The sequence below is a fragment of the Parasteatoda tepidariorum genome, chromosome X1 (genome assembly GCF_043381705.1).
Source record: "Parasteatoda tepidariorum isolate YZ-2023 chromosome X1, CAS_Ptep_4.0, whole genome shotgun sequence".
Lineage (NCBI taxonomy): Eukaryota > Metazoa > Arthropoda > Arachnida > Araneae > Theridiidae > Parasteatoda > Parasteatoda tepidariorum.
Genome location: NC_092214.1, coordinates 35,509,831 through 35,529,094, shown reverse-complemented (window position 1 = coordinate 35,529,094; position 19,264 = coordinate 35,509,831). Strand labels below are relative to the sequence as shown.

The window sequence follows — 19,264 nt, the reverse complement described above, 5'->3', positions numbered from 1 at the left end:
ATAAACGAAAAATTAAATAAAAAAAACAAACTTATCTTATTTATAAAATAATTATACGTGTGAAAATTATAGAAATATTAAGAGTATTCCGTAATGACCACCCTTAATATACATTTTTAAAATTTTTGTTAAAATTGAACTAAAAAAGTAACGCATTAAGAGCAAAATATTAATATTCACACAAGAAAGAGCAAATAAAAACATGTTTTACTGTTTGATAAACTTGAAGTTGTTTTTAATAATCACCTTTTCAACTCCTGTTTCCCCCGACAATCAAACAGGTTTCCCACAGTTGTCATTCGCTAGAATTCGACATCATTATTGCCTTTCCCCGCTTAGATAATTTCATTTTTACGAGGATTCAACAGTTATATATTAAGGGCAGTGATTACGGAACACTCTGAATATAAATATATAATGTTAAGGAATAAATTTTTTTTTTCGGTTAATTTGTCATTAAATAGTTTTTTTTTAACTATATGGATAAAAAAAATAGTTGATCTAATACATAATTCGTTTAAAAAATAAACATACTACTATTTTTTTTATCCATATAGTTAAAAAAAATAGTAGTATGCTTGTTTTTTAAACAAATTACGTTTAGATTAACGAAAAACCACAATTAGTACGTTTGCAACTGATGATTCCTTTTTTATTCATAGAATATCATTTTAATTCCCTTATATTTTAATAAAGTGTAATTATTAATAAATAATGATAATAAAAGGTATTCATTTTTTTATATTTTATTTTTAAATATTTTTGCTAAATACAGATTTTAGATTTATTTTTTTTTTCGCAGAGAAATATACTCAAAAACTATTTAAAATATATTGAACAAGTTCTTTCTCAAAATGTGCGATTTAATTCAAAAATATTTTATTTCATTTTATTTTTATTTTTTTAAACAAGCAAATAAATAAATCTCGTAGATATAAACGGCACTTCCGAGACCCATTTTGCAGTTAAAATTCGCCCCGTAATGTATGGTGTGTTCTTTAGAAGCCAACAAAACTATACCCTTGATTTCAGATTAAATTCTCCGTCGTAACGTACGTTACGTAGTACACGAGACTTAATACGAGGTCATCACCTGTCTGCCGAGACTGCTTTGATAGGATTAAAGAGGGAAAAGTGTTTCTTGTTTTTCCCCTGCAGGTAGGGATATTTGTGGGGCAGTAAGGCGCGGATAGTCGCGCCGTTAGTTTCCACATAGATTATTTTATTATTATTCTTTTTATTTCCTTCACCTTTTATTGAATGGCATTCAGCAAAATGTCAGCGGGCTTCTTTTAAGAAAATATTTTTTTTTTAATCTTTCGATGATCTTTGCTGTTTCTGGAAGAAAATGAATTTTTTAGTCATATTTTTTCACCTTTTTTTTTAAACAAAAGAATGCTTTCTTTTATCCCTTCCCTACGTTTCATTTTTTTTAAACTATATTTCTTCTATTTCTAACTATAACCATAGTAAGGGAGAGAAAACAGTTTTAATGGTGAAAATACTTGTTTTTTTTTGCGTTTTTTTTTCGAATGCCATTATTTTGCAGATAATCTTATGCAAAAAGGAAGTAATTATTAAAATCAGCAATTATGAGCAAATATTAAAAAAAAAATTATTTTATCTTTTCAAACACTCTTCTTTTTTTTCATATTACCTCGTTTCACTGAGCAAATTTTGCAACAAAAAATTATTAAAATGCCCGAAAAAATCCATTAAATAAAGATTTAACGAAATATATTGTTTTTAAAAATATATAAAAGAAAAATAAATATAAACTATTACCTTCATTTGTATTTAAAATATTGTTATTGCTGTAATACTCTTTTCTGCTTCTCGAAGTAACTTTTCTAGTCTTTCTGCAATACTCTAGGCAATTTTTCTAGTCTTAAAAACACTTTTCATATCACACTTCGTATAACGCAGCATAAAAGACCCCAGAATACTCATAGTTAAAACTACAATTTAAAAGTTAACCAAAACAAAAAACACAAATGTGTTTCTCTATGTCCCAAAAAATCTTTTTATTTAACCCCGAATACGAAACGCACATTTGACCAGTTTTGGAGAATATCTGTATTGCCACGCATTAATTATATACACCTCCATTTTTTTATCAAAGCAATTTTTATACTTCAATTTAATATTCAGGTAGCTATTGTCAGTTAATTAGATTCTATACGTTTCTAAAACAATTGTAGCAAATAAAAATGAGTGAAAATTTCTCTGTCTAAATTTGTCTAAAAGCGAAAATTTATCAATCACAGCATCACATCTTGCAAAAATGCATTTGGGACCTAAATACATAGTTTCGTCGTCCCAGAGTGTAGCTACCTTGGGATTATTTTAACAGGTGCATCAAACATATTAATACAACGATCTTGAATCATCGTGTAAGGTGATAATTTAGTTTGAATTACATTGGATCAAAAATTTTGGACAAACTAAACAAAATAAGTAGCTTTTAAAAGTAGTCACCTAATGAAAAGAAGATTTAAAAAAAATCTGTTGAATATGCTAGATAAATTGATTAAGACCATATTTATATTACGGAGCCTGGAGGCTCAAGTGATAGAGGATTAGCCTCCCAATGAGGTGAACACAGGTTCGAACCCCAACGCTATCTGGTTGATACGAATTCTGCTCCAGCGTATATCGACCACATTGCTGACGGAAAATATCCTCAGTGGTAGACAGACAGATGATGGGTTAGAATCCTTTTGCCGCCGGACTAACCGAGGAAGGTTTTCGTGGTTTTCCACTCTATGTAACACAAATGCAGGTTAGTTTCATCAAAAAAAGCTCCACGAAGGCAAGTTTTCCCCAATGCTTGATCCAGGATTACAAGGCTATGGAGTAAGACATTGATCGTCGTAAATAATTGTGTTGGTCGTTAAGCGCCTGTTATAAAATAAAAGATATTCATACCAGAGTTTTTGAATTTAGATATTTTTTGATGCATCTGGAAAATCAGAATGGTGTTGAAATTAAAGAGAGGTAACACATTAATTCCCCTTATTTACTTTTCTAAACTCAAAAATGCGTCAAAAACGCTGCAAAAATATTTCGTATATTTCCAAGACAGATTTAATGGCTATATAGGTTACAAATATTGATGTATTATCTATACCTATATTCTAATCTGTATCAATCAAATGCTAGAGAACTATTCTAATTTGTATCAAATGCTAGAGAACTATTCTAACTTGTATCAAATGCTAGACGACACTGTAAAAGACATACAGATTCAAATTAGAAATATCATTCCAACTATCAAAGTTCAACACGTACTTCATTAATCTATTCAATAATATGCTTTAATTTTCTACCGAGATTCAAGTCCCGGTTGTCCTGGGTACAAGTGATTAAAATAAGAGTGTGTTCATATTGATTTTAGGAATAAAAAACATGATGTTTTGCATCCAAATGACTTATATAATTATTATAACATTCAGTTAATAAATTTAAAATTAGAGCAACCATTTTAATTTAAACAAAATTTTAAGAAGAAAAAAAATGATAATTTTTTTTCTACATATTTAAAATAGTATTAAACGTACAAATAAATTTTTTTTATAACTTTCTGCTACAAAACCAGCTACGAACAAATTATCATATTTTTATATGTATGTTTTTAAATTTCCTTGGATTTTGCTTTCAAAATATTGACACAGAGGTGAACGAAAAAACATTTGAGTTTTTTATATGTCAGCTCAAGTAAAATTCGTAAAATAAGACCGAAGCTCCTAACGTCACCTGAAACGTTTTCTTAACGGAACGGTTTGACACGAATCCCTGATATTTCATCATATTTAATGGAATGGAAATCGACACCAGCACAAATATACACACGCGAGAAAAATAAACAAAATAAACTGAGGAAAACACGGATTAGGTATTCGAAGAAAAATACAATGGGATCTGATCACACAATTCAAACAATTTATGCCATGTTGGTGTATATTTTTAAGCTTTTGATCCGTGACGTCAGAAAAAGTAAAATGTAATTTATTTATTATTTTTACTAAGTTTTACCTTTAAAAATTTGTTTAGGAAACAGCGACGGATATTTTGATTTAGAAAAAAAGTCACGGTGGAACGGACGGATAAGAATTCTCTGACGCCACTCATTACGATCGAAATGATTTATGTATGGTCTTAAAAGAGTGTTATCTCTTAAGAAAAGGCAGTAGTGCGCGTTATCTTTGCCATATAAGCACAGAAATTTTACTTATTGGTTCCAATGTCGTATATGTTACAGTAAAAATAGTTCATTTTATATTTTCTCAATCTTTTTGTTGTCATTTCTACAATTTATTCAAAAATAATTATTAATAAAATAATCAATATCAGGGGTCTGTCCAGACCTTTTGTGAAAGGTCCGTTTTTGTAAAATTGTGAAAAAATTACGCGTAATTTGTGAATATTAAATAAACGTTAAGTCACATTCTTTCAACCAGGGTCCGCTTTTGTGAATTTGTGCAAATAGGGTCCTGTTATTGCAAAAAATAAATTTCAATGAGTTTTTAAATTGTAAATAGATACAAGATTATGCTCAACACTGTAAAATTATAATTAAAAAAATTAAATTTTCAAAAATAAACAGCAATTGCTGCTACTAAATAAGAGATGCAGCATACAAATATTTGGTATTTAGCATATAGTTGCTCAACACAGAATATTCATTTCGGACGAATAATGGAAGAAGCGCCTGCCGAAGACAAAACTTAGTTCGTTTACACCAGTCTTTCTTTTTTTCCCCTGGGAAGGGTTTATTCGATTAACAAAACAATAATGAAGATAAACAAATTTGTGAAGGGTCCGATTAAAAGATAAATTATTTTGTGAAGGGTCCGTTTTTAAGTTAAAATATTTTGTGAAGGGTCCGTTTTAAGTTAAAATATTTTGTGAAGGGTTCGTTTTAAATTAAAATATTTTGTGAAGGGTCCGTTTTCATGAAAAGATATTTTGTGAAGGGTCCGTTTTCATGAAAATATGTTTTGTGAAGGGTGCGTTAACGGACACAAATTTCTTCTAAACAGATCCCTGAATATTATAATTATTTTTTATTTATTTCTTATGGCAGATTATGAGTAGTTACAGCAGAAAACAATAAAAAGAAAGAATACAGAGTACAACAAAAAACTGAAACATAGTTCATTAATCTAACATATCTCTAGCCTCCCAACAACGCTCGACGAGAAAAGTCTTGGCCTGAGCAGGACAGTGGAGTGGATGTGCCGAGTTCATGACCTCTCCAGAACTGCACAGAGTGCATATCGGGGAATTGTTTTGAGTCTATATTACAATTTTGAGTCTATATTATAATTATACCTTGTGGGAAATAGTTTGGAAATATTTTAGGACCGCTTAGGATTATGCCACATATGCATATGTTAGAAAACGACTTAAACATTATTCTAGACGTCGCAGGATTTATTCCAGACTTTTTGAGAAAGGTCCTTTAATGTAAAAATTTTGAAAAAAAAATAGGTTAAAAATATCTCATAATTTTGTAAATTTGTTAAAATAGAGTTCTGTTTTGTGAAAAATAACAAAAACCAGTGGTCTATACAGATTTTTGTAAAAGGTCCCAGTTTGGTGAATTTGTCAAAAATAAACGTAAAATTACCGTAGAATCAAGGTTTGTCTGTCAGGATAATATGCTTATGACTATGTGAAAACAAAGTGCAGTTGTTTTTGCGAAAAAAAAAGCACAAAAGCCAATTCTTTCATGATGCTGTAGTTTTTTAATAAAGAATTAAATGCACCATTGAGTCAGCTTTCCAAAAAAACGAATTATATGAAGAGTTCATTTTTAAAATGAAAAATATTTTGAAGGGCCAATTTTTTAGATATAATATTTTATTAAGAATCCATTTTTACTATAAAACTATTGGTCAAGTGTCTGTTTCTAGGGTAAAAAAATTTGTGACGCAATTAATTTTACAACAACTATTAATAACTGCAACGTAACAGAGTTGCAACGTAAGAATATTAGTTGACACAAGACCAAACAAACATTTAAAATTTGAATTACATGTAGTGAATTTTGTTAAATATTTGGAACATTTCGAATCAAAAATATCAATCTATGACCAATGATTTTCATATTTTAAACGCTCTTTCTTTTGATTTTTATTGCAAAAACGGACAAGAATCTTGGTTATAGTGAAACGGCGTCATAAACGACCTTAACCTTGAACACCATTTTGACGGAAGAAGTCTCATCCACAACTTATTTCAAGTATTACATCTTGCTGCGTATAATACCAGTTTTTAAGATAGACAGCAAGATATATATCCAAAACAAAATTGTACCTACTCATTGCATAACTGAGGAATATTGTGCATAACCGTAATTAGCACAGACTAGACTACTAGAGCAATTACCTGACAAGCGAGAAAATACATAATCAAGTCTGGTTCCCATGTATCTTTTTATTATTATAATAAAAGAGAAAACATATTAAAAAAAACACACGCAAAAATTAAAAATGATAAAACTATCTTGTCATAGACAAGAAAAAAAAATTATTGGTGAAAAATTAAATGAAAAGTATTTTTAATGAGAAAACTGTAAACAATTTAAAACTATAATCAATGTCTCCAGAAAAAGACTTTTCCTGAAAGAAATTTAAAAAAACAGTGCTATTTACATCCTAAATGTGATAGTTTATATATGCAGTTTGTTACTTTTTTTTTTTGAATTTTAAAAGTAAAATATATGTTTGATTAAAAAAATAAAAGTAGCTGAATTATACCATTTTTTTAAGAAGAAAAGCAATCAAGGTTACTTACTTAATTAATCTAATAACATCATTTGTACTACCTTGATATAAATTTCAGCAGCTTAAAAATAAAAAATATTTCGAATCAAAATTAAAGAAAAAAAAACAATACGAAAATGAATAAAGTAAACGTGACTCTGATATTCATAAAAAAATGCCTTAGCAAGTATTTTTAACGATGAAAATATTTATAAAAAAATGTCTGCATTTTAAAAAAAAAGTTCTTTGTTTTATTATTTCTTTTCAGGTAAAGGAAATTTTTACCAAGAACAATGCTACTTAGCTTCTAAATCCGGAAGCAATCAATATAATATCGATCCTCTACATGTGATTAGGAAAAAGATGAGAATGCATAAATAAGTATTACCTCAACTATGGGCGCCTACTTTCTGACGAAAACAAAGCACACCGCTATTTCATCAAATGCTCTTCCGTCATTTAGCTGCCAAACTCGCCCAAACAAAAGAAAACAGAAACTGAAACCGTATGAAATCTCACCAAATGGAAAAAGAACAGGGATAATAAGACTCACAGAGAAAAAAGGTAAATTTGCATAGTAAAGTAATCATTGTGTAACATCGAACCTTTGAAAAAAGCATTTAGAATAATTAGTTTCTCTTTTACTCACCAGATCTCAAGAATAAAAATATTTTTTTTTATCTATGTATAAACCTTCCAGTTAGAAAAAGCATTTTTTTTTCTGTTTTGAACAGTTCTTTCGATTTAATATCATTTATAATATTCATTACAGATGTGACAGGACAAAATATGCAAAGCTGGACGAAGAATAAAAATTTTCAGCCAAAATATTAATCGAATATGGTATTCATAAATCATTTCTTTCAAGAGATCGTCTGATATCATGATGCCAAAAAGCTGATTTATTTTTGTTTAAGTGCTATTTTCTCCATCCGCATTTTGAGGATATTGCTTGTTTACAAACTTTGACCTGAATTGTAGAACTTCGTTTAAACGTAATAAAACTAAGTGATAGTTTTTTATTGGATGAAAGTACATTTTTCTGATATCGTGATGTAAGAAAGCTTCATTTTGGAATACTTATTCATATTGAAATTTCTCCTCTACATTGAAATTAGTTTTTAAAAAAAATAGACTAAAAATTCCAAAGTTAGACTTTGTCTGGAATAAAAAATTATCCTACGCTATCAAGTATTTATATTTAAAAAAAAATATTTTTGGCAATATCTAAACAGGAAAAGTGTTTTTTTTTTCGGCTTTGAATAGCTCTTTCGATTTAATATCATTTATAATATTAATTACAGATGTGACAGGACAAAATATGCAAAACTAGCCAAAATATTAATCGAATATAGTATTTATAAATCCATTTCTTTTATAAAATCCCCCGGTATCATGATGCAGAAACGGGGCTTTAATTTCGTTTTATTGCTATTTTATCCATCCGCATTTTGAGGATATTACTTGTTTACAAATTGTGACCTGAATTGTAGAACTTCATTCAAACTTAATAAAACTAAGTAATAGTTATTTATTTGCTTAAAGTACATTTTCTGACATTTAAAAAAAATTAGAAATGGTAATAGTTATTTAATTGTTGAAAGAACATTTTCTGACATTTGAAAAAGCTGGAAAGATGCAAGAAAGCTTCTATTTAAAATAATAATTCATCCCGAAGTTTCTCTTTTTCATAGAAATTAATTTAAAAATAATAGACTAAAGGTCAAATGTTAGACGTTTTGTGGAATAGAAAATTATCCTATGCTTATAAGTATTTATATACAAAACTCAGTATGTTTGGCTAGTAATATTTAGGTACCTTCTGTGTGAGAACATAATTTTTTAATACTGACGCATTAATTGTTAATATAGTTTTACATTAATTAACAGCAGTTTTGTGGATATTAAAGTTTAACTAATCAATTATGGTGACTTCGATAGACTGGATATTACTCTAGAGCAGGGTCTACAAAAATATAAACATTTTGAGGAACCACGATCAATATTTAGGGGCCAACATGTTTTTGAATGGCGAGAAACATAACAGCCTTTTACAGATAAGTTAAATTTTTCTGAAATGTAGGGTGCCAATAACGATTTTTAAATTTTTTTTTGGCATCATCGCAACTAGGAATTAATCTCTATTGCTCTTTAGAAACTGCTTAGAGTTCGATAGTAAATACTGATTTTTTTTATCAGCTATATTTTTCACGCGATTAAAAGTTAGAAAAAAATCAGATTCTAAGGATTCAATAGAAATTTTCATATTTTTTAAAAACTATTATTTGTAAACCCCGTGCATATTTAAAAGAATGTTTAATTTGAACAACTCACACTCAAATACTTGGTAATAAAACGAAGTGTTTAGTTTATTAAGATTTATTGTCACTTAATATCATACATCTTATAATATTTCATTATTATATATTATTATCATATTTTATTACTATATTTTATTATTATTCTTTATTATCATATTTTTATAAATTATTCGTGCTCGCCGTACATACACACAAAAATTTTAAAATAATACTTAAGTTGACAAAACTACCCTATTACAATTTGTAACGAAGTAAACATTGATCAAAATAAAGTGTATAACAATATGTACTACAAATACACGTTGAAATAAGCAGAACTAAATTATCCAATTTTTAATTATTTAAAAGGAATTTGCAGGTAATTTTAAATGCTTTAAGGCAGTAACTTCATCATTAGTTTTCAAATGAATAAATACCTAATGAAAGAACAGCAAAAAAAATACTCTAGAAATTTATCACTAACTATGGTTTTCATTAAATATGTAAGCTTGCGTAGAAAAACAAGGAGTATTTTAAATAGCTTAGAAAACGTATTGCTTTCTAACATTTTGCTCCCATTGTTCGAAAATGGAACTTTAACTAACCTAAATGGGAAGCTATAACAATAATCATATTTCTTACCCGTTAGACCATTTTGGCTAAAACCTAAAGACATTTCTAATTCAGGTATTTTATATTATTTCCGCAGGTAGAACGCAGTACATATAAACAAATTCTAAATTTCATTTTTTAAAAATTTATTAAATATTGTAAATTTAATGAAAGGAAATTAAAAATTATTTTATGCACAGTCGCTTTTAAAGCATCAAAAATATCTAAGCAAACAAGTTATGGTCATGATTCTTGAGAAATTAAATTTTAAAATTAGGTAATTCAGGAAACATTCAATTAATTGCGCTTTATTCAATTAATTTGTATTTCGCCATTTTAAAATACATTCTTAAAAATGCTACAAATTAAATATTTCTTTTACTTTTATTAAATGAAATAATAACAAATAACAATAAATAATACAAGCAATTTTTTTTCCTAATTATCTTTGAAAAAATTTATTTTGTAATTGCATGCAAAATGCTTCAATTTGCTTAAATTCTCGTGATGTGGCGTACATGTAGCCATTAAGTAATAAATAAAATTAACACTAAAGGGTCCAAACTTTCAGTCGCACTCCTAGGCTGCAGCAATCCCCCCCCCCACCACATTTGGAGGGTCAAGAATGCGAATCCACCGAAAAAAAAGTATGTTTATTCAGAGAAAATACGTTTCTGTACCTGATATCGAAACTTTAAATATCGTCTGACCAAATAAAATATCATATTTAAGATTGGGTCTTCCGATAATTAAGATTGAGTCCTAATACGTGAGAAACCGATCATTAGATCAAAAATTATTCGGGTGTTCACATTTTTTTCTTTAGCGCACTATATTTTTTTTATGTAGTTAAGCTAGAAAACTAACTCGAGCTTTATCGTTTGTACCCCTGATTAGCAAGAATGAATTATAATCATTTTATCCAATCAGAGAAATTTTACGTAACTAAATGTTAAATTAGATACAAAATATTTTTATATATAAAAAAATCTTTTTATAAATTCCATCATTTATTACATTGGTATTTATAAACTACGTAATCCCCAACGTTTCCATAGGAATAATCAAGAGATTTTATGCAAAAGAAGTTAAATCTAATTAGTAACGTAATTGTGCTGATTATTTTGGGTAATCTTATTTATCAACGTTATTATCATCATAAGAATTACTTAAGAATAATACACTTTTATGGGTAAAAATAATAAACTTAATTCATTTCAAAATTAACGTAAAAACATTTCCGAAGTAGTTGCTGAAAAAAAAGCAGAAGGCTATGAAGAATATTATTCATTTTAGAAAGCAAAAATATAATGTTGCCCACTTAAAAAAATAAGCTACCCTTTATTACAAATTAAAGAAATGTAAAATTCAATTCAAGCTAATTGAATTTAATGAAATAAAATAAAATGGTAGAATGATAAATGGTGAAATAAAAAGGTGAATAAATGGTGAAATAAAAAGGTAAAGGTAAAATAAATGGTGAAATAAAAAGGTAGAAGTAAAATTTATAATAATTCGATATATCAGGTATTCGATTTATTCAGAATTGTGATTGGTTTTACTGTTTAGCAACATAATACTATAATACTTAAGAAACCTTGATTTTGGAATATTTCATTCTTATTCATTAGTTTTTTTAAAAAACATATTGGAATTTTTAATAAAAAAGATTATACGTATTTGTTAACCCATAGGTTTCTTTACATTAGTATTTTATACTTTCTTTACTATTATTATGCTTTCAGTTTTTAAAATCAAGTTTTGCCTCTAATAGTGTTAACCATACTCAGTGTAGTGATATGAAACTTAATTGTAAAAAAAAAGTTCAACAACTTTTAATCAGCTAATTATTTTGGAAAATCTTAACAGTCTAAATTGTTTTTACTTACTAACTGTCTCAAACGAAAGGAATATGAATATATTCCTGTCTCAAACGAAGGAATATGAATATATATATACTTTTAATATCCAGCAATTTTCTTCAGATATCATTATTTTCCTTCAAATTAATTCCTTATAATACACAAATTAGGCAAAACATTCTTTAAATAAAGCGAAATAAAATCAGATATATTGGTCAATGTTGTTAACAATATTCAGCTAAATATTTAAATACATGTTTTAAATCTGATTTTCTAGAAGTGGACAAATTAGATTTGATTGTTTTTATAAACTTTATATGATTATAAATTGCAAAATTTTTTCAGTTTAGTTCTTATCTGATAAATGTTTGATTACTTGAATAATTTCATTTTAAGATAAAATAATTTCTTCTAGTATAGTAAGAAATAATTTCAACAAAAATTTATATTCACTAAATCTCAATAGTTAATTGGGTTGAACAAGAAAAAAAAAGCTTTTGTTAAGGAAAGTTTAAGAAACTAAGAATTCAAATATCATTTAGTTTAAATAAACAAAACTACATTTAATAAAAGTGTTGTTATTCAAAGCTACTTTTTCCTCTCCATAAATACGTAGACAAGAAAGAAGGCCTTGAAAATTGATTAACAACTTAAGATTGATTTTGTTAAAATAACAAAAAAAATAAACTTCTATAGACAAAAGCAAATCTATAAGGTTGAGGAAAACTTTTTAACAAGTGTTTATTTAATATAAGAAGAAATATGGAACATTATTTATATGATATAAACATGTCGTCATCGTCATTTATTTTTTCCCCTAGCATACAAGCTTTAAACGTGAGATAGTCTTTGTTTATTTATCGTTATATCTTTCTAAGAAAGTTGTTAGATTTTTCTTTGAAAATAATTTCTACATTAACAGCTCAACTTAGCTCAACTTAGATACCAATTGCAATGAATGATAGGCTCAAAATTTATTAAATGTATGTCCAACTTTGACGGGCTTCTGACCATTAAGTAAAATATGTAACTACCAGCCAATATGATCGGTTATGTTATTTAAGTGCCGCAAGAATATAAAATAATTCTTACTAAGAAAAGCAATCAAAAATGAAAAAACTTTAATTATTTATTTTCATTTAGTTTAACTCAATACTATCTAATAGTTACATTCATTTTAATTTAAATTAAAAAATAAACATGTATTTATTTTTAACGCCGTAATATACTTCATAACTGAAAAATATTTATATTATAAAATTTATATTATATAATAAACTTATATAATATTTATATTATAAAACAGGCGTTTAATATATACTTCGTTTAATTGCATATAATCAAAACTAAAAGAACATAAAATATTGCTTCTCGGAAAGAAAAAAAACATTTAAAAACGCAAAAGTTTTGATCATTTAGTCTAGTTTTTTTTCGAAAGTTTCTACCTTTTATTGCCATTTAGTATATCTCAGTTCTACATTATGGTTGAGTTCATTTTAATTTGACTTAAAAATAAAGATGATTTAATGTTAATGTCGTAATATATTTCATAATTGAAAAATATTTATATTATATAAAATTGTTGTTTTATGCATGGTACGTTTAATTTCATAGAATGATGGCTAGAATATAAAATATTATTTCTCAGAAAGAAGTACTTAAAAATGCAAAAGTTTCAATCATTTAGTTTTATTGTTTAATATATGTTGGATCATTTAGTCTAGTTCTGCTTAAAACTATCTTATAGCTACGTTCGATACAGTTTAAAAGAAACATCAACGCATTTTATTTATATATTTTTTTTAAATGCTTCGTACAAAAACAATATTTATACTAAGTAAAATTGTTACTAAATAAAAATATATCATTTTATGACAGTTACCTTAAATTCATATAAATTATAAACCATTGCCATCCAATTTTTAAATATTTTATACTGGATCAATATTTATATACATTAAAATTTATAATTAAGATTTCTGCTACGAATTAAATTTGAAACAAAAGTGCTTAAATAAATTAATTAAGAACAAATATTTCAAAATATCATTTTAAACCACCACACTGGTTATCTTTTCGTCTATGCAGTATGTTATGAAGAGGAAATGGAAAATGTTTCAACAGGCCTCTAAACAACTGTTCGTACGTCCTTGTATTTCAAATCACCAATTAGCACTTTAATGGAGGCCTTTCCTTTATTTCATCTGGTTTAATCCTAACGTAGTGATCCATTCCTGGTGTACGGTTTGAATATTTTCAAAGATCGAAAATGCATTCGATGTTTAGCTGCCTTATTAAATAATTTTGTTTTATTTTTTGATGTTATTTAGTTTTGAAAATTTTAGGCACGCTGAGGCTGACATGAAAATACATAAAATGAGAAAATATACGCATTTAAGTGCCGTTTATATTATTTAAAAGTGTGATTCAACTAACTAAATTACTGATATAAATGTTTAACCAAAAATAATCATGATTTGTTTTATTTCTTAAGGAAATTGTATTTTAAAATGGTAACAAATGCCATATATGTTATTAATATTTTGATAAAGGTCGAATTTTTAAAATATTTTTTCATTATCAATTTCGTAGCTTCCTTTTGAAAATAAACAATTTTACTACGATAATTTGCAATTTTAAATTTTGAACACTAATTATATTACATTTCTCTTTATATCTCTTTTAATATCTTTTAATAATTAATATCTCTTTTTGCAGAAAAATTACATGCTTTTTTTTTATAAAATTCTGCGTAAGAGCCCATAATTATCAGATTATTAACCTTAAGCAGAAAATGCAACAAAAGTTAACTGTTTTACACAATGTTAATATTCTGATGCTGTAAACCATTTTTTTTTCCGAAATTTTTGCATGCACATTAATTACTTTCTAACTTTATACTATATGGAATTCAAATTTAAAATGCTATCTTCTTTTTAAAAAAAAATTGTCCAATTGCTTTTTTCTAATCTGCGACTTTAAACAGATGATTTAGATTTATTTAATAATATTTTTTATGGTATCTTTCTATATATAATATTCATAATTTCATAAGAAGTCTTTTTTGATCGGTTAGAATTCTTTTGATTAATTATCTTTAACGCATTATATAAAAAATAATAATCTGCATAGTATAAATAAAATATTTATTAAAAAAAGTTTATCGTTAAAAAGGTTGTAAGCCGGTAGAAATAAAAGCAGCGATTCAAAACAAACAACAAATCTTTGACCTATTTGACACAACTGAAAGTGAAAAATAAGTAGAGTTACGAGTTCGTTAATAAGTAAATAATAAAAAACAATAGCTATGAATACAGGAGTCTAGTGACCCCTTCTTACTTTAATCACGTGAATAAACTCACCTGACGAATAGAGTATATCCTCGCCAGTTCCTCTTCACGTTTTGTATGTAGATCAATGCTTAATATTCTTCTTATAGATATACATTGTTCAAAATTTTCATCAAAAATTTTAAAGTCTGTTTTCCATAAAAACAAACTAATGATTTGAAAAATGCTTCAAATCAGTAATTACCAATTTGAAACATAAATGTAAAATAAAAGCGAAAGTAAGCAAAATTCGCCGGTCAACAGCGGAATAGCAGACGATTGCACAAGTTGGGAGTCACAACATACCCGAACACCTATCGCAACCGCAACTGTTATGATTCGACTTAGTGAATGCAACCGGCAGATCGTAGATTGGCGCAAGGCATGCTGGGAAGAAAAGGACGGTTCCACTGCTTACTGGGTGAAAGACGACCGGTTTATCTTTATTTATTTGCTTATTATTTATTTATTTCATCATTTAAATCTCTTAAACTTTGAGGGAAAATATAAAACAGCATTGTTTTTTAAAGAATGTTAGAGAAAAAAAAAATAAGAACGGACTATATTTATTGAGTTCTTTCTCTTGTCTGGAGAAAATTAATTCATGTAAAGAGAAAGGGAAAAATTAAAAAAAGGATCTTTCTTTGAAATTAGTTCAAGACGTTTATAAAAATGATGACGTCGATAGAACTAACTAGATTTTAACTGGATGCAATTACGAAAACTGGCTGCTATTTTAAATAAACAATATTTTTCGATTTATTTTGAAAAATTTAATTTAGATCGAAATAAAGAACTAAGCTGATGCGAGTGAAAAATGGATTTTCTGAAAACTTTTTATCATCCTTTTTTTAAATGTTTCTGATAAATACTGAGTGTTTAAAATGCATTGCACTTCTTTTCCTTCAAAATTTTGAATAACAAGTGAGACGAAAACAGACTTAAAACATTTTTAATTGAGAAGAGTGACTAAAAATTAAAATTGAAAAAAAGATTGCAAGGTTTATTTTTAAAGACAAACTATGCAATACATCAATTTTGAAAACCTGTTATTGACTTTTTTTTTTTTAATTTTCAAATGATAAATAATGCTTCTTGGTAAGCTTCTTGATAAGTCAAATGATAATTAATTATTTTTAAAAATATTTCCGTACTTTATTAAATTTATTCTTATTTGACTTTTTATTATTATATATTTTTTAATTTAATAATTTCTTAATTCAGTGATTGTATCACTCTGCATCATGCTAACATGCATTTAGAAATACTATCTTTAATTATTAATGCTTATATTAAACTAAGTTTGAATTCTATTTATGTACCGTATTTGTCTGTAATTGATTTTTAATTGAGAAGACTGACTACAAATTAAAATTTAAAAAAAAAGATTGCAAGGTTTATTTTTAAAAACAAACTATGCAATATATCAATTTTGAAAACCTGTTAATGACTATCTTTTTTTTTTTAATTTTCGGATAATAAATAATGCTTCCTGGTAGTTAAATAGTTCATAACTAATAGTTAATTAGTTAATATGCAGATAGAATATAAGTAAATAAAAAAACGAACAGGTGTAGAAGTATATTGAAACTATTTCCAATACGTATATAACACTGGGGAACAAATTTTTTTTTATTACTTTCATACAAAATACTTGTTCGTGCCTAATTCGGGTGTAGGGATCTTAAATCTGAAATTAGTTTTTCTCTACAAAATACGGATTTTTTTAATTGCAATTTTAGTCTTCTTTTAATGGAAATGTACAAGTTTAAAAACGTTATGTATAACAAGGGGTCGCGTAAAGTTTGAGACAAATTTAAGGGTGCTAGGGCACATCATCGGGATTAAAATTGTATAGGAACTCATACCTGGAAATATCCCTGTGAAGACCTGTTCAAAAGCAAACGAAGAAGCAGTTCACAATAAGAAATCGCCGCTAGCGGCGTAAGACGACATTTCTGGGAATTAGTTCCAATGCAATAATCCTGATGATGCGTCCTAACTCCCCTAGAAGTTTGTTGCAACATTCACGTGGTCCCCTGTTACATATAACTTTTCTAAACTTACACATTTCCCCATGAAAGAGACTAAAAATGTGATTTTAAAAAATATGTAGCTTGAAGATAAAAACCGATTGTAGATTTGTGATTAGTGATGCACAAGTATCTAAGATCTATTTAAAAATCTCATGCATTAAGAAAAAATCTGTTCCCCAGTGTTATTCGTGATTCGTTGTTAATAGTGCGCAGAAAAGTTCGAAATAGTGGCAAATTTAGAAATCTTTTGATGATTGGTAGAGTAAAAAATATGTATACATTTGGTTAAAAAATATTTATAAAAGTGAGTTCCTTTTTAAATCACAATTTTTAAAATTTTTACATGTTTAAAGTTAGTTTTTGAGTCCCAAATAAGAACAATATAATTTAATAATGTAGTATATAATTTAATAATTAAGTCATGTAGTCAATGAAAATTTGGATGTTTAGAAATACAAATTGAGATTTTCGAGCGTAAAAACTAGATTAGCAATATCGACTCATTTCTTCTCGAACTTTTAATGATATCAGAAAGAAAGTATCTTCCTGCTCGCCCCCCCCCCTCAAAAAAATACTTCGTTTAAAAAATGTATTCAATAGACGTAGAATTTTGAGATATAATAAAATATTAACGATGCAGTTAAACTAAGAACACAGAATGTTTAGATTTAAAAATTCAACTTGAAGAAGAGCACGATCTGTGTTAGCTTAGGGGTTAGAATTCTACTCCTTGCTCTCACTGCCCACTGTACTGAAGCATAGCATCCTCAGAGGTAGGGGGGCTATAATACCCTTACCGTCAGGTAATGCATGTCAGCTTTTCGAGGTTTTCCTCTCACTGTAACACATATCAAGGTAAGGCACGTAAAAAAGTCTTCTATAAAGGGTAGTTTGTCTCACTGTTTGATCCAGGTGAATTCAAAAATGTGTTGAACATCGATAACAGCAACCCCAATTAAATACAGTAAAACTTGACGACCGAAAGTTGCAAATGAAGTTAAACAATATTTTGTCTTAAAACAATGTTACGACATAAACGTTTTGAATGAAGTTTTCAAAAAAAGATGGTGAACTCTATGCAAACCAACTCTAGAAAACTAAACTCATTTCACAAGATAATATTAATAAATTCAATTCTCAATCAATAAGAGACTAATGTTTTTTTTGTTTTTTTTTGAAGAGGAAGTTTTATCTTGAAGAATCAGATGGTTTTATAAATTTAGGTTTGATCTGAGGAAAAATAAAATATATATTTTCTACAAATAATAATGTGAGGCTCATTGAAACTAACTAGACCACGTAGGGTAAACTAACCAGTGAAGGAACACTTAAGCTTCGCTTGCCTTTTAAAAAATCATATTAATTTCAAAATTCGAAATTTTAGTTAAATAACAGTGTCAACATATTTGTTACTAATTGAAAATTATGTAAAAAAAATTTTAGAGAACTTACATAATATTGTTTTAAAGTTTTGGAGGTTCAAATAACAAGTAGTAAGAAGACCAAGTGAAGGAACAGCTCTTACCAGTGAATGAACATCCAGTAAAGGAACACTTAATTTTGGTTATTTTATAATGCTCTTTATGAATTTGTAAGCCATACAAATATATTTAAAAACAAGCCTATTCTTGAAATTAAAACACATAAGTACCTGGAAAATATTAACTTTTTTTTGTAATCATGAATTGAAAATTAAAGTGTCAACATATTAACACATACTGTTTATTCACTGGGAAATCTATGCCCAGTAAAGGAACATGCCTGTTCCCTCACTGGTTAGTAGTTGTTTTCCGTAGTTTTTACATACTTTTGTTGCGGAACATCACTAAAAGTACAAGAAAATTAAAGTTTATCTTTTATTTTCATTGACTTAGAAAAAAAACCAGTAAAGGAACACTTGTTCCATAACTGGTTTTTCATCGTTTGGTGATCCAGTGAATAAACACCCCCTTATCTCAATACTTTCTTATGCTATGATGCTTAAAAAAAATAAAACGTAACTTCAATAACTATATCTTGAATTCTTTTTTTCACAGTGAGAAAAATAAAACTATTACATGCAATTAATTCCACTTCAAACATATAAATACAAACACTCACCTTATAATTTTTTCAAAGAAACAAGGTGTTGCAGAGATAATAACAAATTCAAAAATTTTTCCAGAGAAGTCTATTTAACTAGGTAATCCAAAACATTGCTAGATGACTTTCTATTGTTTGGCGGTAAGCTATTCTTACCAATCAATCTGAAGAAAAACTTTCAAATTCTTATTTTTAATCAATATATATGAAATGTTCCTTCACTGGTTGGTTTACCCTACATAGATCTTATTAACAACAAAATAAACTCTTATA

At 27.3% G+C, this 19,264-nt stretch overlaps 1 protein-coding gene across 6 annotated transcripts in view; it reads right to left on the bottom strand.

The window, feature by feature from the left end:
• Positions 1-15,293, bottom strand: part of LOC107448983 (FAT atypical cadherin kugelei) — a 638,818-nt gene extending 623,525 nt beyond the window's left edge. For 4 of the 6 annotated variants that reach the window (XM_043040626.2, XM_043040631.2, XM_071187808.1 and 1 more), the window contains exon 1: positions 14,907-15,293. The gene's annotated coding sequence lies outside the window, so the exon portion shown is untranslated. Of the gene's footprint in view, positions 1-6,801; positions 6,853-14,906 lie in introns of all 6 variants that reach the window. The other 2 variants (XM_071187807.1, XM_043040627.2) reach the window with 2 other exon arrangements.
• Between the last annotated feature and the right edge of the window lie 3,971 nt (positions 15,294-19,264).